We start from the raw sequence: 22,675 nt of genomic DNA on the forward strand, positions 1-22,675 counted from the left end.
TTATTTGTATATGTGAATTTACAAGGTGAGTTAAGATGTGGAGTCATTTTAACAGACATACTTCATGTTCTAAATAATAGAAGAGCTGCCTTCCAGCGAAAGGTGTGGTAACCCACCCTGCTATGTCTGAATTCAGGCTGCAGGCTAAGTGATCTTAAAGTATACACTGTTTTCAAATAAAGCTAAGAAGAAATATGTGTGTATGAGCATTGACCCTGGTACCGCAATATCTAAAGTATTAGTCTTGTAAACGTAGATGACGCCTCGGACCTGTGTCGACTCTCAACGTCTCTGGTTCTATACACAACTTGAAACAGAAGATTACCTAAAATAATCATGTTACTTACAAGTGTAGATACCTGAGAGGGTAGCGAAAATTAGTGGTGAAGGGAACTCAGTCTTGCCTTGCATATTACACATTCCATTACGTTGGAGCGCGCATGATCAAATAAGTCTATATGGTAGCCTAATTTGATAACTGCGATAAACTACCATAACTACCAATGTATCCTATTATTTGGTTTAGTTTTGGATTTGTATCCATTAAAAAATGGTTCCAATCTTTTAAAAAATGAGTCAAAATCAGAATACTCGAATATATGATACACAGGAATGCAATTATAATGGTCACAACATGGATTTGTTAAGGAGCGATCTTGTAGAAGCAGTAATGTTTTAGGCGCATAAGCAACTTAGTTCATACTGCACCATACATAATATATCTGTAAATTGCGTGCGTCGTGTGGTCTATTTGCAGTTTTCTGGAAAAAACACCGGATTTTCCGTGAGAAAAAGCATGCTATTCTCGCCTGAGCCCTACTAACTCATCGACGTTGTGAAAAAGATCCATAAAAATTCCTCGCGTCATTCACGGAATTCGAACTCGGGCCTTTTCCACCAGGTGTGCAGAGGACGGTGATTCTACTAACTGTGCTACCGACGAGGGCTGGAAAGAACGGCTATTATACCAATTCTGCTACCCACAAGGACAGGCCATCTTTGACCCCTCTGATTGGATACTATGCTGCAATAACAAAGGAACTCAGTGCAGAAAAATAATTTGGACATACTCTTGGACTTCAGGAAAGCTTTTGCTACTGTTGCATGTAAAATGGAACGATATAGTATTAAGGGCAAGTTACTGGTATGGAGAACGGAATGGTTTAGTGAGAGAAGACAGAGTAGTTATTAATGGACACTGCTCTTCGTGGACTAATTTTATTAGTGTAGTTTCCCACGATTCAGTGCTGGGCCATTGTTGTTTTCTATATTTATTAATGATATTAATGAAGGTATATCAAGCTTAATGCCTTAAGTCTGCAGATGATAACAAAGGTAGGCAGAACGGTTGGCGCCTCCGTAGCCAGGTAGGAAGGAGCAGCAGTGCGTAGCACACACTTCTTGATTAGACCAGGGTTCGAGCCCGTCACCACCAAATACGGTATTTCTGGAATACCGTATTTGGTGGTGACGGAAAGATCAGGGAATGACCACCGCATATTCCCGGAGCAATATGGCCTTTAGTTGCTAATGCTCCTAAAAACCAAATAACAACAGCAGAACGGTTATTGACAGTAATGATGCAACAAGAAACAGAAAAATTAGACACATGGGGCTGAGAAATGACAGTTGAAGTTTAACATTGAAAAATGCAAGATACTGCATATGGGTAGCACTAATCCTAAATTAATGTACAAATTGTGTAGTACCACACTCAGGTAATGGAAAATGAATAAGACCTTGGGTTAATTGTGCAGTCATATATGAAATTCTCTAAGCAGGGCAGAAAGGCTGCCAGGACAGCCCATAGGGGTGTCTAACGATATACAGGAATTTCGCTAGGAGGTATAATGGGGTGGTTATCCCATCTTACAAAGCAATGGTAAGGCCGCACCTCGAGTACTGTATACAGGTCTAGAGGCCTCATTTTAGGAAAATGTGTATCTGGTGGACTGGGTGCAGAGAACGGCATGAGATTGGTGAAGGGAACAAAAGGGTAGTCAAAAGGCTTCAGTTCAACATACTGAATTGCAGCGTTGGTTTGCAGACTAGGTACCTGCCAAGTGTCTTGATTGAGGTGTTTAAGGCGTTGAATGGATTGAGCAAGCTCAATACTGATGGCATCCTTCGGCATCTTTCCTGACTACACACACACGTGAGGAAACATAAATTCAAAAGTGATATAGGAAGCTTTTTTTCGCTTATGCGTTATAAGCTTACTTTCTTGTATCATTTGCCATTATTAATATTAATAAGACTGTGTATTTTTTAAACCGCTTCTCTGAAAATTTCTTAGTACTGTTTTAAGGATACCCGATATCTGAACAAATTTTACAGACATTCCAATTTTTAGCTGCTTTTATTTATTTATTTTTATTTATTTTATGACTATGAAACAGTGGGTGCTCTACTTTTCGCTTAGTTTTAAAGGTCTGGATTTGAATCCCTTCGAACCCAGATCTTCCACAGTCGTTGGCTAGCAGGGATTTTCCCCGCTAGTTATCCCATCCATAAGCACACACACAACTTGATCAGACATCACAAAAAGCTCCCAGGCTTTTAAATAGTCTAGAAAAGAGTAGATCTAAGTAGTCGATGCCCAAGAAAATTTCTGAAAACAACAATAATTAATCTAGTTTCCTCTACTTGTTCTAAAAATTTGTTCCCGAACACACACAGATGGGTACAGTGGCTGTCACGACTAGGAGCTAAAGGGACTATAGTCTCCTCTTATGGTTAAAAATAATGTGGACTTTTTTTTTACTGCTACATTATAATTAAAGCTTAATGATTCTCCCAACAATTATCCCTCCTCTTAACTGCTTTGCCTCCTCCTTTATAAAATCCTGGGATCGCTACTGGTTGGGTCTCAAAATATGCGACTGACCTCCTGATTAATACTTATGTTCTTGACCCGTAGTTATACACTGGTGTGCAAAATTTAAGGACCAGTCAGGTTTTCACCTGTAGCTTCTCATAGGAATGGCCTGGATATGGGAAAAGCATACCAAAGGAATCTCATGAGGTACAGAAATGAAGGAAACAACACCGACACAACAACGGAAACAAAACGGTACAGAGGGACTTTATTCAAATATGGCAACATAGCACTGGCTGCCATGATACAGATGAATCGCTGCCAAAGATGGAACAAAGGGAAGAGGTGATCCTCCTTAGGAGATATGGCCACCCCCTAATGTCGATGCGGGCTTTGCACCGCCTGTCCATACTTAGAACACTGTTGTTAATAAGTTCTTGTGGTAACATCGTCCATTCTTCTGTCAGCACCCTCTTCAGCTGGTGAAAATTTTCTGTTGGGTGTGAACGTGCCGCTAGGCGTCTCCCCAGAGCGTACCATATGTGTTCGATGGGATTTAGATCACGGAAACGGGCAGGCCAATCCATACGAACATGTCCTCACTTTCCAAAAGGATATCAACAGCTGCAGTGCAATGGGGTGTCGCGTTATCATCCATAAACACGAACTCGGGGCCAGTGGCACCTCGGCACAGACGCACATGGGGAATGATTACCTCAGGATAGTAGCGTGCACCGGTTCCAGTATCTGGAGTTGTATACGTCCATCCAAGATAACGCCTCCCCAGACGAGAACACCTCGACCGCCATATCGATCCCTTTCAATGATGTTTGTGGGGTGATACCATGTGCCAACCTCTGGCCAGATTAGCTGACGTCCAGAATCACTGCTGAGACTGAATCTATTCTCATTAGTAAAGAGTACCTTAAGTAAAGATTTTGTGGTTGTAACGTTTAGAAATAGTATTGGTCCTTAAGTTTTGCACACCAATGTAGTTTGCCCTTTTTATGTTGGTAGTCGGCGGCGTGTGAGAGATGAACGGAAGGAATATAAAGGGAAGGTCGACGTCATAAAGGATGCACAATATCGGCTTTTTATTCGGATGAGTAAGAATTCCATACTTCAACTATATGACACTTTATGGATTAATGTGAACGATAATGTGTCTTCAACACTCCCTCCCCTAAAGGTGGTGCAGTCTTTGTGAGGATGTACAGAGGGAGAACCAGTCCGTCCTGATTGTATTTTAATTAAGATTTATATGCATTAAATTTACACAAATAAAGTTTATATACACGCGTACTTACATGGTTTAATAGGAGTTTTACCTTAGTGAAATAGTTTTTTGTAGGGGGGAGTGAATCCCAACTTATGCGAATTCTCGCTTGCGCGGGGGGAACTTGGAAGGTAATCCTCGCGTACTTTGCATCCATAATAACTCTATCTCTCTCTCTCTCTCTCTCTCACACACACACCAAGGACGGTATAAAGCGGATCAAGGATCTGTGGAACGAAGAAAATTGTACGGATAAGAGGAAATTGTAACATAATTGTATGGATTAGTGATTAGTATTTGGAAACTGGTCAAAGTTGACTGACAAAACGAGAGCTCAGTTTAGAGCAATACGGGGATGGATACATGACATCTAATTCAATCACTTAGAGCTAGCTAGTGGAAAAACTACCATATATCCTGTTCGGTGGGATTATGTTATGTGTGTAAATTGTATGTGGGACCCAGGTTTCTCAAAGACAGTTGTAGAATAGATGTATAAGGTAATTTTTAAATTTTCCTTTAGCCAGCGGGTGGTTAATTGCTGGTACAAACTTCCATCTGACGTTGTGGAAGTTGATAACTTAAATAAATTCAAGAAGGAAGTGGACAAAATTTTAGAAGGAATGGATGTGTGAAATTGTTTTTTTTTTTTTTGCTGATGCTACATAAGCTTATACACTTGCTTTCTTGCATCACATGCCTTCATTACTATTACTATGCTCCCTTTGTACAGTAATACAGTATATAAGCAGTACAGTACTGCTTATATACTGTATTATGTATGCACAAGTTTATAGTTATTTATGGGCATGTGCTGTATTTGATGCAGAGTGGCTTCTGAATGTTAGTTCAACTCCGGTGAACTAATCTTATGATGATTCTGAATTCTGTAAAATGGCAAGAAATGAGTATAGAGCATTGTATCATCACAGTGGGAAAAAAAAAAAGAAAAAAAAAACATACAAAAATATTCTCTAGATTTGTCTATCATTTTCCATTTTCTAAATTTCTGAAGTTTAAATTCAAGTATGTTTTCTGTTTACAACCCTCTGGCTGCTTTTCCTTCTTGCAGGGGTGACGTATCCATATTAACGATCTAGGCGGTTACCAAGGGCGCTAAGTTCGATTAAAAAATCTAGTTAAAATTATAATAAAGAAAATACAAATAAAATAACGAAGATGGTAGTGTCAATGCTTCCCGATACTTTCTCAATTCTCGTACGCCTATGGAGGGATGTGAATTATAATTAATTTCTCTACATTTCATAAAATTCATTAGTATGACAAAAGCTTTTGTTTAACATATTTAAAAAAAAAACTGAAAAAATATATAATATTTCAGCGAAGTTTTTTCTTAATTTGTGACGTTGGGTAGCGGTTATCAATTCCATTACAGTAGAAGCCCTCCTATTTGACGTGATCGGAAATGGCAGTTGGTCATTTAATCGAAAAGGTCGTTTAAAGCGGATATTATCATAAAATTTTTAAGAATTTTATTTCACTTAAAACATATACACGTACCTCAGTTTACATAAAATCAGCGATTTTAATCTGTTTATACAATGAAATGTGGTGTCTTACGGCATAATCTCTTCATTTTTTTATAAACATCATAATCAGTCTTTTTTCAATATGATGTAAATTTGTATTTGGCGTGTTTTTGGCGTCGGCCGTGAATTTAATTCAATCTCTTCTCCTTCATATTTAGATAAAGTGACTGTGACCAGATCCTTAGCATTCCACAGCTGGAAATCTATTGGTGGGGGATTTTTCAATCCCCTAGAAACAATATACACAATTTTTTTAAAATTTTTTGTACATAAAAATATTCACATACAAATTAAATACATTGACTTCTTTGAACTAAACTTATAAAATAAAATATCAAACTTCTTTAAAAAAATATACGTAGCATGTGTATTTTTTTGTTTCTTTAATTCAACCTACATTTTCTCATATTTCAGCTATCGTCTTCCTTTTGGCTTTCCTTGTAACTTACACTGTCATCTTTATTTTTATCTGTCATATTTATTACAATATATATATATATTTATTTTTTATCTTTTTTTCACAGGAAGGTTGAAATTCAATATACGGTTCCCCTCTTGCTACCCTACGTAACGAACAGAAGGTTGCGTGAAGGGTGTGAACTGGGAAAAAAATAATTGTAATCAGAAGGAAAAAAAAAAACACTTATTAGAGGGGTAATGTTTTTAACCGATTTTCATTTCTATTTAGTGAAAAAGGTTAGGGTTTTTTTTTTTTTGTGAAATAATAATAATAATACATCTTTTAACAATAAAAACAAGAGAGAGATTAAAAAATATAATTAAATATATTTTTTCCGCTGAGTGAATTTTTCTTAATAATTCTTCATTATTTTATTTCTTTAAAATTCTTCACAAGAATTAGCAAAATTCCATTGCTTGTAGATTGCTTTCAGCTTTTATACGGTCAGCTGTGTTTTTGTTGACGTCCACAGCTTATTTACTATCCGAAACAACTCTTTCCGTTGTACCATTGGTTCGGGCATACTTTTTTTTTTTTTTTTTTTGATAGTTGTTGGAGCATAGGCTTCTGTGGCCATAATGCACCTCCGAAGGTTTTTTGTAGCACTTTGATCCAAGCCCGAGGCGGGAATCGAACCCGCGACCTTTGGATTGCTAGGCAGGCACTTTACCCACCTGGCTAACCCGGTCGGCTCGGGCATACTTAATGCAAATCATTTGCATTATGTTTGCCATTAAGTATGGAGGCCACTTGTCCAATCCGGGACAGTTTCCAATGCGGAGAAAACGATTGAAATCCGGGACGTCTGGTCACTTTATATTAAGATCATCTGTTTCTGTTAGTTTGTGTATTATTTCTGCCTCATTTATAATTTTATTTCCCAACAAATTGGTGACGAGTTTTGGGAAAACATTACTGAATTCATTATTGAATATCTTCCTGCTATAAATCATTGTAATCTTCAATTGTCCTGAAATCAGTTTAACCTTGGAGCTAGCACGTAAACTATGTTTGGGCACGTAAATTGCGATATTCATTATCTTTTTCTAGCCGATGACTTTCATTAGCGTTGTCAACCTCGATCCAAGATTTTTCTTCAAGATTTAGTGAATGTTAAACTTGGAATTTTGTTCCATGCTGGGCTATATTGTAAACACATCTTTAATGTTATTTACTTTTAACAATCCTATAAGACCTATATTCCTGTCTTCCATTTTTCTTCAAAAATGAAGCGTAAAACTTTCGTCCATGTCGCCTCTTCAGCCATTTTGGAACTCTTGATCCATAAGCTGGATCAAGGAGATATATAAAGGGCACCTTTTTTTAACACCTTCAGTGGTAAAAAAAAAACATGGCCTTTATGTCTCCTTATTTAAGTTCCTCACAATTCGGATGTGTTATCCAGAAAGAGAGTAGCCTTCTTTAGGTAAGTTTATTTTCTCGTTTCTTTACAAAATGTACAAATTCACAATGAAAAAAAAAAAAATCCTTTGAATAACGCAGAGCCTATCCACGTTGATTTTTGTGAATAATAGTAAACTGGTAGGGTAGAACATTTATATTTTAAAAAGCTTTAGGATTAGTTGATTTACCAACAACAAAAAGCACTAATTTCTGGGTTCCAGTTGTATTGTTAAAGCGTCTACCGTGATTTTCGCTCTCTTTGAATCCGTGCGTTGCAGGCTTGGGTTTTTTTTTTTTTTTTTGCTATCATTTTTTAGATAATATCTTATAATTTAGACCGGTTTTATCCATATTAGAGAGTTGTTATCCAATCATTTTTTTTCTCGGTCGATAAATGATATTTAATCTTCCGTAAATATTTAAGTCGTAGGCTGATCAGCTGATAATCTCTCCCCATCCTACTCGATATATGAATATCATATCATTTATTTTTTAATATCCAAGCCATCTGTCACTTTCTATAAAACTTTCTGCACCATAAAGTTTTTGATGGAAGACCAAGCCCTTTCCTTGATGCTGCTTTTATGGGTCCGCTGATTACAGTTCAACATTGTCTTTCTTGCATAAACTCCGGCCAGAATGCATTGTCTGCTATCTCCAATTTTTATTTCTTTAAAGTGGCCTGAGAACTTAACTCTTATGAAACAACTTGAATTAAAATCCTCTTAGATTTTTTTATGATTTTTTCCAATCTTTTACCGTTGCCTCACTCATAGTAATTCAACACCAATTTTTTTATAGACACCTTTTGGAACCGATCTTCTTAGTTTTCATATAAAACAATAACATTCCCTCTTTTCTGGCCCATATTTCGTTAATTTATAATATTTAATTAAATTACATACAATAACAAATAATTTTACGAATACACACCTGACCGCTCGGGAATCAGGGGTTGGCAGAGGGGGAATATGCCCGCCCTTAACCAAAAATTTGAAATTAAAGAAACAGAATGCAGCAGACGTTCTAAAAAAATATATATATCAAAAGCATGGTCGCCTTTCTCCTCCCCCTTACAATGTTACCTGGATCTGGTAGCCATGCCTTCCCCCCTACGATGATACCTGGGTACGCCACTGATGGGAGTTGTGTACTGCAGTACTTTCAGGCTGAACTCTCGGCAAACTGCTCTTCTTTATAGTTGCTTCTGCCTATTTGGACCTTACTCAGTACCCAGATTTCCTCGAAATAGAGGAGAGAGAGAGAGAGAAAAGGTAGAAATTCCAGAAAATACCAAATGTCTTAAAGGAATGACCAGAGGCGGATCCAGCCTTTTTTTGGGGGGGGCAAACGATGATGATATAATTCTATGGGAAGATACAACAGTGATTATATATATGGTTGACAGTAACTGTAAACTGAATTCGAATTTAGCTTGCATTTATTTCAAATTTGTTATTTATATATAATAAATAAATGAATTTTCTGTTTATACTCTGGGACCACCAAGGGTAAGAGGAGTTAATACATTAGAGAATAACAGAACATTATCGTATTTAGTGGTCAATCAAACGCGTGTGCTACACGTCTCTCGCCATCGTTCCACTGGAGGAGGCAAAACCTAGGTGTGCTCGATCTGAAAAATACTGAAAGATGCCAATGCTACTACTGAAAAAATAGGTATTTTGCTTGTTTAAATATCCACGTGACAAACTAATACGACAATATTATTTATTTATTTATTTTTTATCAAGTGACCTTTTCGTACCCAATGTGGCCGTTCCTGAATATGAACAGAAAATTTAGTATTTATTTTTATTAATTAACTTGGTCTTTCTGAGTAATGAAATCGTTTTAATCTTCTTTTGTTTATGCGAGCAGTAAAGTAAATTACAATGATCACCAGCTTGCGAAATACATTACGCTGTACATCGAAAAATAACGAATAGTGGTTCTTCAGCGGTAACATACATCAATCTATTACTTACTACTGGTTTCACCCCCTCGCCCATCCCTTACACACTCGTTCTGTGCAGCTTAGTTGATTCTGCGATAACAAATCCAGATATGAACGCTCTGCACGGTGGAGATTACTTTTATCGGTTTCTTCGCTTGTGCATTGCCGTGAAGATTGTAAAACCCAGCCACACCCTAACAATGGTTTGCAGTTTTTATTGCTCCTTCAGAACAACTCCCACGAGGTGGCGTGTGCAGTCAATATCCTCGCGACCGAAGCTTCTCATCTCAGACGCCACTAAGCTTACTGGTGCAGTTGTGGAGATACCGTACCGGGTACCTGTTGTGATTGTTGTGGTGTCTGGTTTATGGTGTCATTGTGATATAGCGCTTTCCTTTAGAAGAAATCGCCTCTTTTAGAGGTAAGAAGACTAATCTTCTATTTCAGTACATAATTGAGGCTATATGGATAAGAATAAGCTGTCCATATTGTGTGGTTTGGTTGCTTTTTTGAGTGTTGTCTGTATATATACTGTATTTCGTCACTCAACCTGTGGCAGGAACCATATAGAGTTGATGGGGTTTGAGGACCCAATGTATTAAAAATTACAATCCATAATATAAACAGATAAATAAAATCCACTGTGTGAATGATTAGATTGGTTACCGGGAATCGATAATGATGTTTAGCTTTTGTCAGCTGATGACAGTGCATGCTTTCTGTCAAATTTTACTGAATACAATATGAATAGTTTACTTCTGACCCTTATTATGTTATTGGGATATGACAGATTGTTTTTTATTATATAATTTTTAAATTGAGGTGCATCTCTGATAATCGAGGGATAGACTGGATAATTACGTTTGCCCAATGCGATTGTCATTGGCTTCTTTTGTTGACTGTCACATGCAATGAGAAACGGGAATATTAAAAAATATATATATATATATATAAATAAATAACGAAGAATATTTTAATTTTGAGCTTATTTGCTGTATGACTCTGTTTTTGTACATCGTCAACGTGAATCAGTAGAAAAAGCGGAATATATGAGTTGAGGAAGGAAAGGGTAGGCTTTAGGTGTAACAAGTGTAGCGCTGAGCGCGAATTTTCAGAAATTACGTTGACAGTGTTTTGAATTCTGAATACTGAATGATCTAAAGAATAAGTGACTCATGACGTTTCACTATTTTGAGTAAGCTGATATATATTGATGCTTGTCATGGTTTGTATATCATAGCACAGTAATTTCTATTGGTGATAATTATTGTTTTTTTTTTTTTTTTTTTTTTTGTTTGGTAAAATTGAACTGAAAGCGAACAGGGAGAACTATAGCCAGAGAGAACTGTTTCTTCTCATCCTAAAACTAGCCGGAATTGCAGGGGAGAACCTTATCTTACTGTTTATAATATTAAGCAGTATTTGCCAGTTAAACTTATTTTCTAATAAATAAATATGCACTTATTTATTAGCCCTCTGTATTTTAGTGTATTTTAACGTTTGTACTCTGTCAAACGATTTTTTTTTATTTATTTTTTATCATTATAGATTTTTGATTATATACTTAAAACGAATCAGGTATGCTTTCAAAATTTCATGAGCAGAATTAAAATCAAAGTGATTATGAAAAATAATAAATATTATGACTTACACTAGATTAGGGGAGAGTAATCAGTGTCTTATGGGGAAATTATCTTGATGTATTTTTTATTAGTAATTTTTTTATTGCATCAGAGATGAGGAAGATGTGGCCTTCTTTCGGATAGACTTAATATATTATGCTTGCTTAGATCGAATTCATAGGTGTAATCAGATATCAGTATATTCCTTTTTTTTGTTGTTGTTTTGTTTTTTTGAAGAAATTCAAGAGTTTTCGCGGTTCAGGTTTGTAAATTCATTTTTAACATTGATGTTGTTATGGCAACGCACGCCATTTTTCTTTTCACACTTCATTTCAGGTTAGTTGCATCTACGAATTTATACATGTGTACTGTACTATTATTATTTTAACCATGTTGCAAGTTGCTACTATATTATTGACGTCTCCGTGATAAATATTTTTCCATTCATTTAGGAACTTTACCTTGTTATTTAAGTAGGTAACCTTTACATGTCAGTTAATTTTTATTTATATCTTTCTAAAAGGTGAAAAAGTGGCTGTGGATAAATTAAAGAAGTCTGCTTTGACCAAAAAAAATATTTTAAAGATAAATTTATTGGCCAAACAAGTAATTCGGCAATTGTATATACATGTGTCTGAAGATGCCAAATGAAGTGAAGTTATGAAATGGTTTAACACAAAAGATGCCAAAAGTTGAATGATGGATTAGAAAAATGAAAGGGTTAATAATGAAAAGTGGACCTGACAGGATTAAGTAGATAATAATTGTGGTTGCAGTTGCTATGCTTTTGTGTAGAAAAGGTTTTGATTTAAATTCTGACAGGATGGGAAGAATTTTTGCGGCCTATACATATAATTTTTTTTTCTCCCGTACATGTTAATCAATCCCAGGTAAGGGTTGCAAAGCTCCCTCCCATCCTGGAATCTTCTTTTCTTTCTTTTTCTTTTTTTTTTATTCTAGCAAAACAAGCAAATTGAAGTTACACAAACACAAGTTACAGACAAATTACATTACATCTCTCTTAGGATTAGTTGTTGCATTGGTGTAAACAAAATTAGGAAATGCTGAGTACTAAAAATTTACATTTATAATAATAATAAAAAAACATGGTAGTACAATTGTAAATTGATAGATCATGAGCACTTTTAGTAGCATTATCAGAAATTTTAAATATTTTTGGTGGCTAGTAATTGATTGTGGAATGAGCAGTCTCTTCTTGACTTTTTTGATTGTTGTTTAATAGTCATTATTTTGTCCGTGCAATGTCCGTGTATACTTTGAAGTGTAACTTCAAAGTATGGCAGTAGATTTACACAATTAATGTACATACTGTATATAACTGAAACTTTTGTGCTGATTGGTGGGGGGATACCATTGCTGCATTCTTTTCAATAGTTATGGGGAAAGAAAAGGATCTTGACAGCTATGTTTATTATAGTATTCCAACAATTGAGAAATGCAGAAAAACATAGACAGCTGCACCTCCTCTGTTAGTTTTCCACCAACAGAGGCAGGGATAGCTGCAACTATCATATAATGGAATGAAGTATCTAGCTGATGTAATGAATTAATAAGAAGCTGTCATCATCAAACAACAGTACAATTGACTGACACCTATGCATAGAACTTAGTAGAGAATGGGGCTATGACAATTAGACTACTCTGAATATGTGATCTCATTGTGTGTGTGTGGGTGGGACTCGAAGTGGTGTTAAATAAAGAGTAGATTCTGGATGAATTTTACTTTACACTTTTCCAAAGTGATGAAAGATTTCACATTTTGGGGGGGGGGGAGATTGTGTGAAACAACAGACCCTACATGTTGTGTGTACCAAAAGTACTTGTTACTGGTAGAAAGAAAATGACATGGATCATATTTTCTTATCCTTAGGTTTTTAATCAGTCCCATTTACTATCAGTGTGAACAAGACAGGTTACTTGACATCTTTACAGATCAAGTGCATTCAACATAATTGAAACTAATCACGAGACCAAATGGGGATGTGAGTAGTTTGAGGAACGTGTCAGAGACTTTACTCAGCCCTGCCTGGCCATCATATTCCCCAGATATCAATATGACTGAGAATTTGCTGGATGAACACAGTCCTCTAACTTGGTGTTTCCTAACTTTTTTTCAGACATGGACCACTTTTATATTTGAGGTAGAAGCTACAGATCACAAAAATATTAAAGTTATACATGAAAATATATTAATGACTTTTTTTTTTTTTAAATATAATGATACATTCTCATACCTAACAAATATTGTATATGTTAGGATGTTATAGACCTGTATCTCCCATAATTATTAATGTCTTATAAGTTATGCAGACCACAGTTGGGGAAACATGGCTCTGGCTAATATCTCTGCAAGCTATTGCTGACTGCTTAGTGCAGTATTCTTCCTTCTGTCTTTAAGAGACAAGATAGCATCTCTGTGGCAAGATATGTAAGAGCAATTTTAATGAAAGTTGGCTCAGTACACTATTAAAATGTGGTCCTAATAAAATGACTAGTGTACAGCATTCTTTGGTTAAAGAACTTCCTTCTTTGAATATAGTATAGTCTTTGTGGACATTCTGATTTAATGCACACCCACTTGAGTGAATGTATATATGAGGGCTGTTCAATAAAGAATAATCATAATTTTTCATGAACAACTGTATTGCTTGCTATTTCTAACTGACTTGCAGAATTTAAGATCAAACCAAGCTGCATCACATAGGAATCATGCAGTTGACTTGTTCGCACGTGACCTTGGTGGTCAGTCAAGTTTATGCCTGTTCAATTTTGCCTACGTAACAATGGATGTGGCATGCAAGCAATAGTATGCTGTTCTCAAATTTTGTCTCTGTCTTAAGAAAACATCAGTGTATGAAATGTTAAAAGAGGCTTATGATGAATCTGCGCTTCCATATAGCACAGCTTGTAGGTTGTTTAGAATGTTTAAAGATGACTGTGATTCAATCTCGAAAATCAGCAGTCCTGGATCTCCCACCACTGCTGTCACCACAGGAACCATAAACACTGTTTCTGTAATTGTGAGAGAAGATCATCGTATAGCAGTAAGGCAACTAGCAGAGATGTCGAGAATATCAGTAGGAAGCATGTACTGTATTCTCTATGACCATTTGCATATGACACCTGTTTGTGCATGCTGGATTCCAAGACTACTCACACCTGAGCAACAGCAAGTTTGCATGAAAGTTTGTTAGGAGTTGAAACAGATGGTTATTGAGGATGTTGTGGTGATAAGAGTGGACAAGACATGTCTTCATCATTTCAACCCAGAGAGTAAGCAGTAGAGCTCTGTTTGGAAGTCTACGTCATAGCCAACACCAAAAAAAGCAAAAGTTGTGGTTTCTGCAGGAAAGGTTATGGTCATCTCATTTTTTGACATTAAGGAATGATTTACCAGCATGTTGGTGCCATGTCATATGACTTTTACGGGAACTGTACTGCACACTTTGCAGGATTTCATCAGTTGAAAACAACTACAATTGCATTGCAGGTGGGTGGATGCCTTGTCACCACAATGCAAGGCCTCGCATTGCTCATACTGTCATTGAGTACTTAGCCAGCATTAATGTCAAATGTGTTCCTCATTCATCCTACAACAGTGACCTTGCACCCTGTGATTTTTTTTTTTATTTCCAAAGTTAAAGGAGCTGAGAGGAAAATGTTTCCTGTTATCATAAGTTGTAAAGACATCAAAGGCAATTCTGAAATGTATGTCAAAAAATGGACTCCACTGTGTTTTTGAAGGATGGACGAAACATTGGAGTAAGTTAAACTGAAGTTAAACATAAGAAAGGTACCTAAGATAGATGGGATCTATCCAGTTATATTAAAGGAGGCAGCAAAGGAAGTAAGAAAAGCCTTAGCCATAATTATGAGAGCATCCTTGGACTCTGGGGTTGTCTGCATGGACTGGAGATGTGCAAATGTATCTCCAATTCACAAAGGGGATTAAAGGGTAACACGAGTAATTACAGACCTGTTAGTTTGACTTCTGTTCCAGGGAAAATAATGGAGTCACTAGTTAAAGAAGCATTGCAGGATCATCTAGACAAGACATCAGTAATAATTCAGGCTCAGCATGGGTTTGTCAAGGGGAAGTCTTTTTCTGAACAATTTGATTGGATACTATGATGTGTTCACAAAGGAACTGAATGCAAAAACTAATTTTGATATCGTATACTTGGATTTCAGGAAAGCTTTTGATACTGTTGCACATGGAAGACTACTATACAAATTGAAGCAGTATGGCGTTAAGGGCAAGTTGCTACAATGGATAAAAGGATGGTTGAGTGGGAGAAGACAGAGTGGTAATCAATAGGTACTGCTCTATGTGGACTAATGTTATTAGTGGTGTCCCTCAGGGTTCGGTGTTGGGTCCATTGTTGTTTTGTATATTTATCAGTGATATTGATGAAGGTATATCAAGGGTATTGTCAACGTTTGCAGATGATACAAAGGCTGGCAGGGTTGTTAGTGATAGTATGCTGCTGGAACAGGATCTGGAAAAGTCGGGTAGATGGGCTGAGAAGTGGCAGCTGAAGTTTAACATTGAAAAATGCAAAGTACTGCATATGGGTAGCAGTAAGCCGAGAGAAATGTACCAACTGGGTTATATAAAATTATTTTCTATAAGTAGCTTATAGACCTAGTCAAGATCCTTGGTTTATTCTGAATTTAGATATAGAGAGATTTTGGAAGTTAATTAATACTTAGTGTCCCTAGATTTACCGTTCGTAACTTGCCACCATTGTTATATGATACAACTTTATATCCCGTACTAGATAGTGTTAGCTTAGTATAGTTTAGTTTATAATATTATCAATTAATCAGTAAAATTTATTAATCTTGTTAAACTTCATTGTCAATTAAATTGTACTTTTTTTAACTAAATTGATACTTCTGTATCAATTTAGTTAAAAAAAGTCAATTTAGAAGTAACTTGATACAGAAGTTATATAATGAAACTTGGAGATAATACTCGATACTGAAAAAATATATATATATACATAGATATATAGTGTTATAACTGCATTGGAATATATATTTAGGGTTATAATTTTGTACTGAAATTGAATCGAAATCATGACTCGAACCAGATCAGCAAAGCAAAAGGCTGAAGCTAATGGGAGTGCTGTGGCTCAGAGGAGAACTGAAGGGAGCAGTTGCCCTCTGAATCACAGCTTTTTAAAATGCACTGCTTGTTTGATGTTTGTGGAGCAATCAGGTATGGGACATGATATTGCCAAGGGGAATGTCTTTGTGTGTGCATTATGTAAGGAGTGTGAGGAAATCAGGCGACAACTCAGTGTTGTTATGGGCCTATGTGAGAGCTTGAAGGACAGGGTGGATGCCCTCGAAGGATCTAAATTGAGGGCCCATCAAGCTCTCAGCTGCCCACATCAACGCCAGAGCTTGCACTTTAACATCACACAATACAGTGGCAACCCCCAAGGCAGAATGCACTGGTCCCACAAGAACTAGTAGTTGGCAGGGAAACGGAGACCATCGTGTGTAACAACAGGTTGTACACGTTGGCACTAATGATATTAAGAGTAGGAGACAGGCGGAATTACTTAATAAGTACAGGTCACTGTTGAAAAAAAGCTGTGAATTAGGGTTGATTTTGAAAGTGTCTGCAATTCTGCCCAGACACGATAGGAGGGAGTATATGATGAGAGCCTTGTCGATCAATTGTGCAAGGCTCAAGGGGTGGAATTTTTTTCAGCCTGGTCTGTACTTGTTAACAGGAGAGACTGCTTCTACAGGGATGGGATACCCTTAAATAAATAGAAAGGGTGCAAGAATATTTGCTGATGCTATCGAGCCAGTTTTAGGTGGGTCGGAAAACTGCTAGCTTGGGGGGGATACAAGGACTAATAGATTAACAGTAGCCGCTGACAGAGGTGAAAGTGATTCTTGCACTGCTTCTATTGGAATGAGCAGCAGCCTGTAAAACAAGATGCAGGGTATTTCAGAGACTGCTGGGAGTCATTGCGGTACAAGTAAACACATGTGCTGTGTTAGGGTAGCCAAGAATAGGAACAGGTGCATGTATACTTGCGTATACACCAATGCTAGGAGTTTGGTAAATAAATTTGAGATGTTGGTCAAAACATCAAAGGCAGATATTATTGGGATATCACAGACGTGGCGTCACACAGATATAAGGAATGCAGAACTGGAATTTGGGGAGTACAATGTGGAGTGGTTATGCTATTAGTTAAGAAACCAAGGAAGTGCAGCCAGTCGACATCGCTGGGCAGTGCAGTGTCGAGTCAGTTTGGTGTGACATAAGCACTGGAAGATCAAAATTGAGAGTAAGAGTGTGTTATAGGTCCAATGAGTATAATAAAAAACTGTACAGGGAAAGAGAGTGGGCCAGTAAATCAGAGAGAGTTATAATGGGGGATTTTAATTTACCGGATAATGACTGGAATTTTGTGGGTTGGTCACTCACACTAGCAAGGCTTTTGTGGATTTATTGGATGATTGTTTTCTACATCAGCATGTTCAGGAGACAACTAGAGGGAGTAGTACTCTTGATCTGATTATCAGTAGTGATTCTTTATGCATTAAGAATCTGCAGATAAAGGAACCACTAGGTGGCAGTGATCATGGTGTGCTGAAGTGGGATTTACTCAAAGAGGTAACTACCATCAGGGGTAAAGGGAAGGGTTTTTGCTTTCGTAAAGGCAGACTACAGTGGTCTGAGACAGTATTTAAATTCTATACGGTGGGACCAACTGATGATGTTACCAACAGAAAATTAAAAATGGGAGGCATTCAAAGCATTAATCTTGGAAGCTACTAGACTTTACATACCAACTAAGAAATATTGTTCAAGGTTTAGGCCTAAATGGATGTCAGATGAACTGAGACATGTGGCAGAGAAGAAAAATGCATGGGATACATATAAATTAATGGGTGGCATGGAAGCCTGTGATAGATATAAGCTGGTCTGTCACAAAGGAGATTAGGCAGGCAAAGGCAGATTATGAGAGATCTTTGGCAAAGGATTCAAAGAAAAACAGCAGAGTTCTTTACCTATGTAAACTCTAGAAGGAAAGGGACGAATCAGATTGGTCCACTGGATATTGGTGGTTCAACTGTTCATAATCCTACTCAGGTGACGAACAAACTAAATGAGTATTTTGCATCTACATTCACACATGAGGAGTTATTCAGGGAGGCGAATGCCAGAGATGAATTAAACTGTGGCAGTGAGCTAGATGATTTTGTAATAACTGAGAGGAAAGTGGAGGAGAAATTGTTGAAGATAAACATAAGAAAGACACCTGGGGTGGATGGGATCTATCCAGTTATATTAAAGGAGGGCAAAGGAAGTAAGCAAACCCTTAGCCATAATTTTGAGAGCTTCTTGGACTCAGGGGAGGTACTCGTGGACTGGAGAAGTGCAAATGTGACCCCAATTCGCAAAGGAGGATCAAAGAGTGATACAAATAATTATAAACTTGTTAGTTTAACTTCTGTTCCAGGGGAAATTAATGGAGGCACTGGTTAAAGAAGCACTGCAGGATCATCTAGACAAGACTTCAGTTATAGCTCGGACTCAGCATGGTTTTGTTAAGGGGAAGTCTTGTCTGACCAATTTGATTGGATACTATGATGTAGTGGCGCCTCTGTAGCCAGGTGGGCAGGAGCAGCAGTGCGTAGCACACGCTTCTTGATTAGACCAGGGTTCGAGTCCGTGACCACCAAATACGGAGGATGTGGAAAGGTCAGGGAATGACCACCGCATATCCCCTGAGCAATATGGCCTTAGTTGCTAATGCTCCTAAAAACCAAATAACAATAACAAATTATGATGTGGTCACAAAGGAACTGGATGCAAGGAATAACTTTGATATCATATATTTGGATCTTAAAAAAGCTTTTGATACTGTTTCACATGGAAGACTGCTGCACAAATTGGAGCTGTGTGGCATTGGAGGCAATTTGCTGCTATGGATAAAGGGATGGTTGAGTGGGAGAAGACAGAGTGGTAATCAATGGACACTGCTCTTTGGGGACTAATGTTATTAGTGGAGTCCTTCAGGGTTTAGTGTAGGGTCCATTGTTGTTTTCTGTATTTATAAATGATGTTGATGATGGTATATCAATCTTAATGTCCAAGTTTGCAGACAATTTTAAGGTTGTCAGGGTTGTTAAAGTCACTAATGACAGTACGCTGCTGCAACAGGATCTAGAAAAGTTGAGCAGATGGGTTGAGAGGTGGCAAATGAAGTTGTTTGTTATTTGGTTTTTAGGAGCATTATCAACTAAGGCCATATTGTTCCGGGGATATGTGGTGGTCATTCCCTGACCTTTCCACATCCTCTGTATTTGGTGGTCACGGGCTCGAATCCCGATCTACCAAATGAAGTTTAACACTGACAAATGTAAAGTACTATATATGGGAGGCAGTAACCCCAGAGTAATGTATCAACTCTGTGGTGGTACACTGACAGTGGTAGAGAATGAAAAGGACCTGAGGGTAATTGTGCAGGCAGATATGAAGTTTTCTGAGCAGTGCAGACGGTCTGCAAGAATTGCTCATGGTGTCTTGTCAATGATATACAGGAATTTTTCTAGCTGCGATAAGGAAGTGATTATCCCCTTGTATATGGCCTATTTTCATTCCAAACTTGTATACACCTTGAGTACTGTATACAGGTCTGGAGGCCTCATTTTAAGAAGGATGTAGAGCTGTTGGAACGAGTACAGAGAAGGGCAACAAGATTAATGAATGGAACGAAGGGTTGCTCTTATGAAGAAAGGCTTAAGTTTTGCAGATTACAGTGTCTGGAGACTAGGCACCTGCGAGGTGATCTGATTTAGTTGTATAAAACCTTGAATGGTTTGAACATGCTCAATACTGATGGGATTCTTCCTCTTGCTCAGAATAATCACCTGAGAGGGCATAAATTCAAATTGAGGAAAGACAGGTGTAGGATAGATGTGTGGAAGTTTGCCTTTAGCCAGTGGGTAGCTGATTGGTGGAACAGACTTCCATCTTTTATTGTGGAAGTTGATAGTCTAAATAAATTTAAGTCAGAGCTGGACAGGTATTTGGAACGAACGGAGTGTTTGTTCCGTTCATTCAACGGAACAAACGCTCCATTCGTTCCAAATACCTGTGAAACTCGAGCATTTTCTTTGGCGGATGCTGCATAAGCTTGCTTTCTTGCATCGTATGCTTCTGCTAATGCTAATGAATGTTTGTCGACAGAATAGTCTTGTCCCACTGTCCAACTGCAAAGGTAACCATCCTGCATATTCTAAAAATTGTGAGAGATGGAAAACTGAGAAAAAATTTGTTAAATATAAGGTTGAGAACAAGGTAAGCTATCAAGAAGCAAGGAAAATAATTGCTCCTACTATGCACCCAAACGTACCTATGCCAGTGTTGCAGAAAAACAACAAACAGTATCCACCCAGACTGATGTTACTGTCCTCTCAAACATATCAATCTCTGACTGGGCTTGAGCTGTCCTCTCTTAGCAACAGTTCAGTATCCCTAAGCACTCAGACGAGGCAAATAACTCTCCTTACAATACCAGTGACCTCTCCTTTCCCCTCCAGTGATTGCTAGTATATCACGTAGTCGAAGTTTCAATTGAAACAAGAATATCCGAGAATCATCCATGGATGCTGATTATTCTTCCAACCAGGATAATTCAATTCTAGAAATATGTGGAAGACGACATGGACACTGGACGGCCTACATTACCAAAAAAAGACAAACAGAAGACTGACCGCCATAAAACTGCTATACTGAAAAAGCAGTTAGATACAGCTTCTTGTACTCATCTCAAGTAATGTCTTACATTTTACAATGGAATTGCAGAGGACTTCGTAGCAATATTGACGATATTCATTACCTTATTCATCACTACTTTCCAGTTGGTTTCTGCTTGCAGGAAACCTGTTTAAATTCTCAAATTTCCACCTCCATAGGTAACTACTCTATATATCGAAAAGATCTCAATACATTGAATGCTGCCCGTGGTGGTAGCATTCAACATATTGAGATCACAGATCTCAACCAAACAAATCTCTCTGAGCAATGCAGACAGGCTGCCAGGACAGCTCATGGGGTTTTCCCAATGATATACAGGAATTTTTTCAGCAGGGATAAGGAGGTGATTATTCCATTGTATAAGGCAATAGTCAGGCCACATCTTGAGTACTGCATACAGGTCTGACGTCCTCATTTTAAGAAAGATGTGGAGCTGCTGAAATGAGTACAGAGAAGGGCAAGGAGGTTGCTGAAGAGAAAAAAAAGGTTGCTCTTACGAAGAATCACTTCATTTCTGCAAATTGCAGCATCTGGAGACTAGGCACATGCAAGGTGACCTGATTGAGGTGTTTACAGTTTTGGATGGATTGAGCATGCTCAATGCTGATGGGATTCTTCCTTTTGCTCAGACCACATACATGAGGGGGCACAAATGCAAATGAGGAAGGACGGTTGCAGAATAGATGTGTGGAATTTGCCTTCAGCCAACAGCTGGTTAATTGCTGGAACAAATCTCTGTCCATTTTTTATTGTTGTTGTTGTTTGGTTTTTAGGAGCATTAGCAACTAGGGCCATATTGCTCCAGGGATATGCAGTGGTTATTCCCTGACCTTTCCGCATCCTCCGTATTTGGTGGTCACAGGCTCAAACCCCGGTCTAATCAAGAAATGTGTGCTATTTTTTGTGAAAGTTTATAGCTTAAATACATTCAAGGAAGAACCAGACAACTATTGTAGGGAATGAATAGGTAAAATGGGAGATGACAGTTTTTTTTTTTTTTTTTTTTGGCTGATGCTGTATAAGCTTGCTTTCTTGCATCATTTGCCACTGCTAATGGTAATTAATAGATCTTGTAAACAAAATAGAAATTGTTCTTCAAACAGAAATTGAAGCTGTTGCTGTACGTTTCATTACACAGATTGCAATAACGATTGTTTCAATCTGTCTTCCACCAAATCAGACCTTCACTTACAAAGATCTTGAAGAACTTCTAATACAATTACCTTCTCCTGTCTATCTATTGGGAGATTTCAATAGCCACCACCCCTTATGGGGCTCTTCTAAATTAGATAGTTATGGCCGACTAATTGAAACTTTTCTGGATAAGCAAAACCTTACCATCTTTAATACTGGTGTACCTACTTACATAAAATTGCAAACTGGACAAACTTCTGCAATTGATCTCTCGATATGCTCCCTGATGCAGTTTCCAGTCGTGGAATGGTTTGTTATGGATGATCCCATGGGCAGTGACCATTTTCCAATTACAGTAGAATTTCGGATAAGAATTTTTCCAAGGGACTGAAGGTTTGGAACTTCTTACGAGGGGAAAATGACCTAAGGTTATGAAATATTAACTACACAAATAAAAATGAAAAGATACATATGAATGATCATGTGAATTGTAGAAAAACTATCAAGAATAAAAATTGTCATTTAATGCAGAACAATATTTATTAGTCATGACATTTCAAAATTATAACAAGGATGTAATGAGAAGGAAGGTAATGAGATTGATAAAAATCAGTTGCAATAATTACAAGTAGTA

General features: G+C 37.4%; 1 protein-coding gene across 2 annotated transcripts in view; it reads left to right on the forward strand.

Moving 5' to 3' along the window:
• Positions 1-9,774: 9,774 nt before the first annotated feature.
• Positions 9,775-22,675, forward strand: part of LOC150080768 (plexin-A2-like) — a 1,384,718-nt gene continuing 1,371,817 nt past the window's right edge. The window contains exon 1 of one of the 2 annotated variants that reach the window (XM_090381170.1): positions 9,775-9,886. The gene's annotated coding sequence lies outside the window, so the exon portion shown is untranslated. The remainder of the gene's footprint in view (positions 9,887-22,675) is intronic. The other variant, XM_090381171.1, reaches the window with a different exon arrangement.

This window comes from Mastigoproctus giganteus, chromosome 9 (assembly GCF_048544385.1).
Source record: "Mastigoproctus giganteus isolate SK-2022 chromosome 9, ASM4854438v1, whole genome shotgun sequence".
Classification (NCBI taxonomy): Eukaryota; Metazoa; Arthropoda; class Arachnida; order Uropygi; family Thelyphonidae; genus Mastigoproctus; species Mastigoproctus giganteus.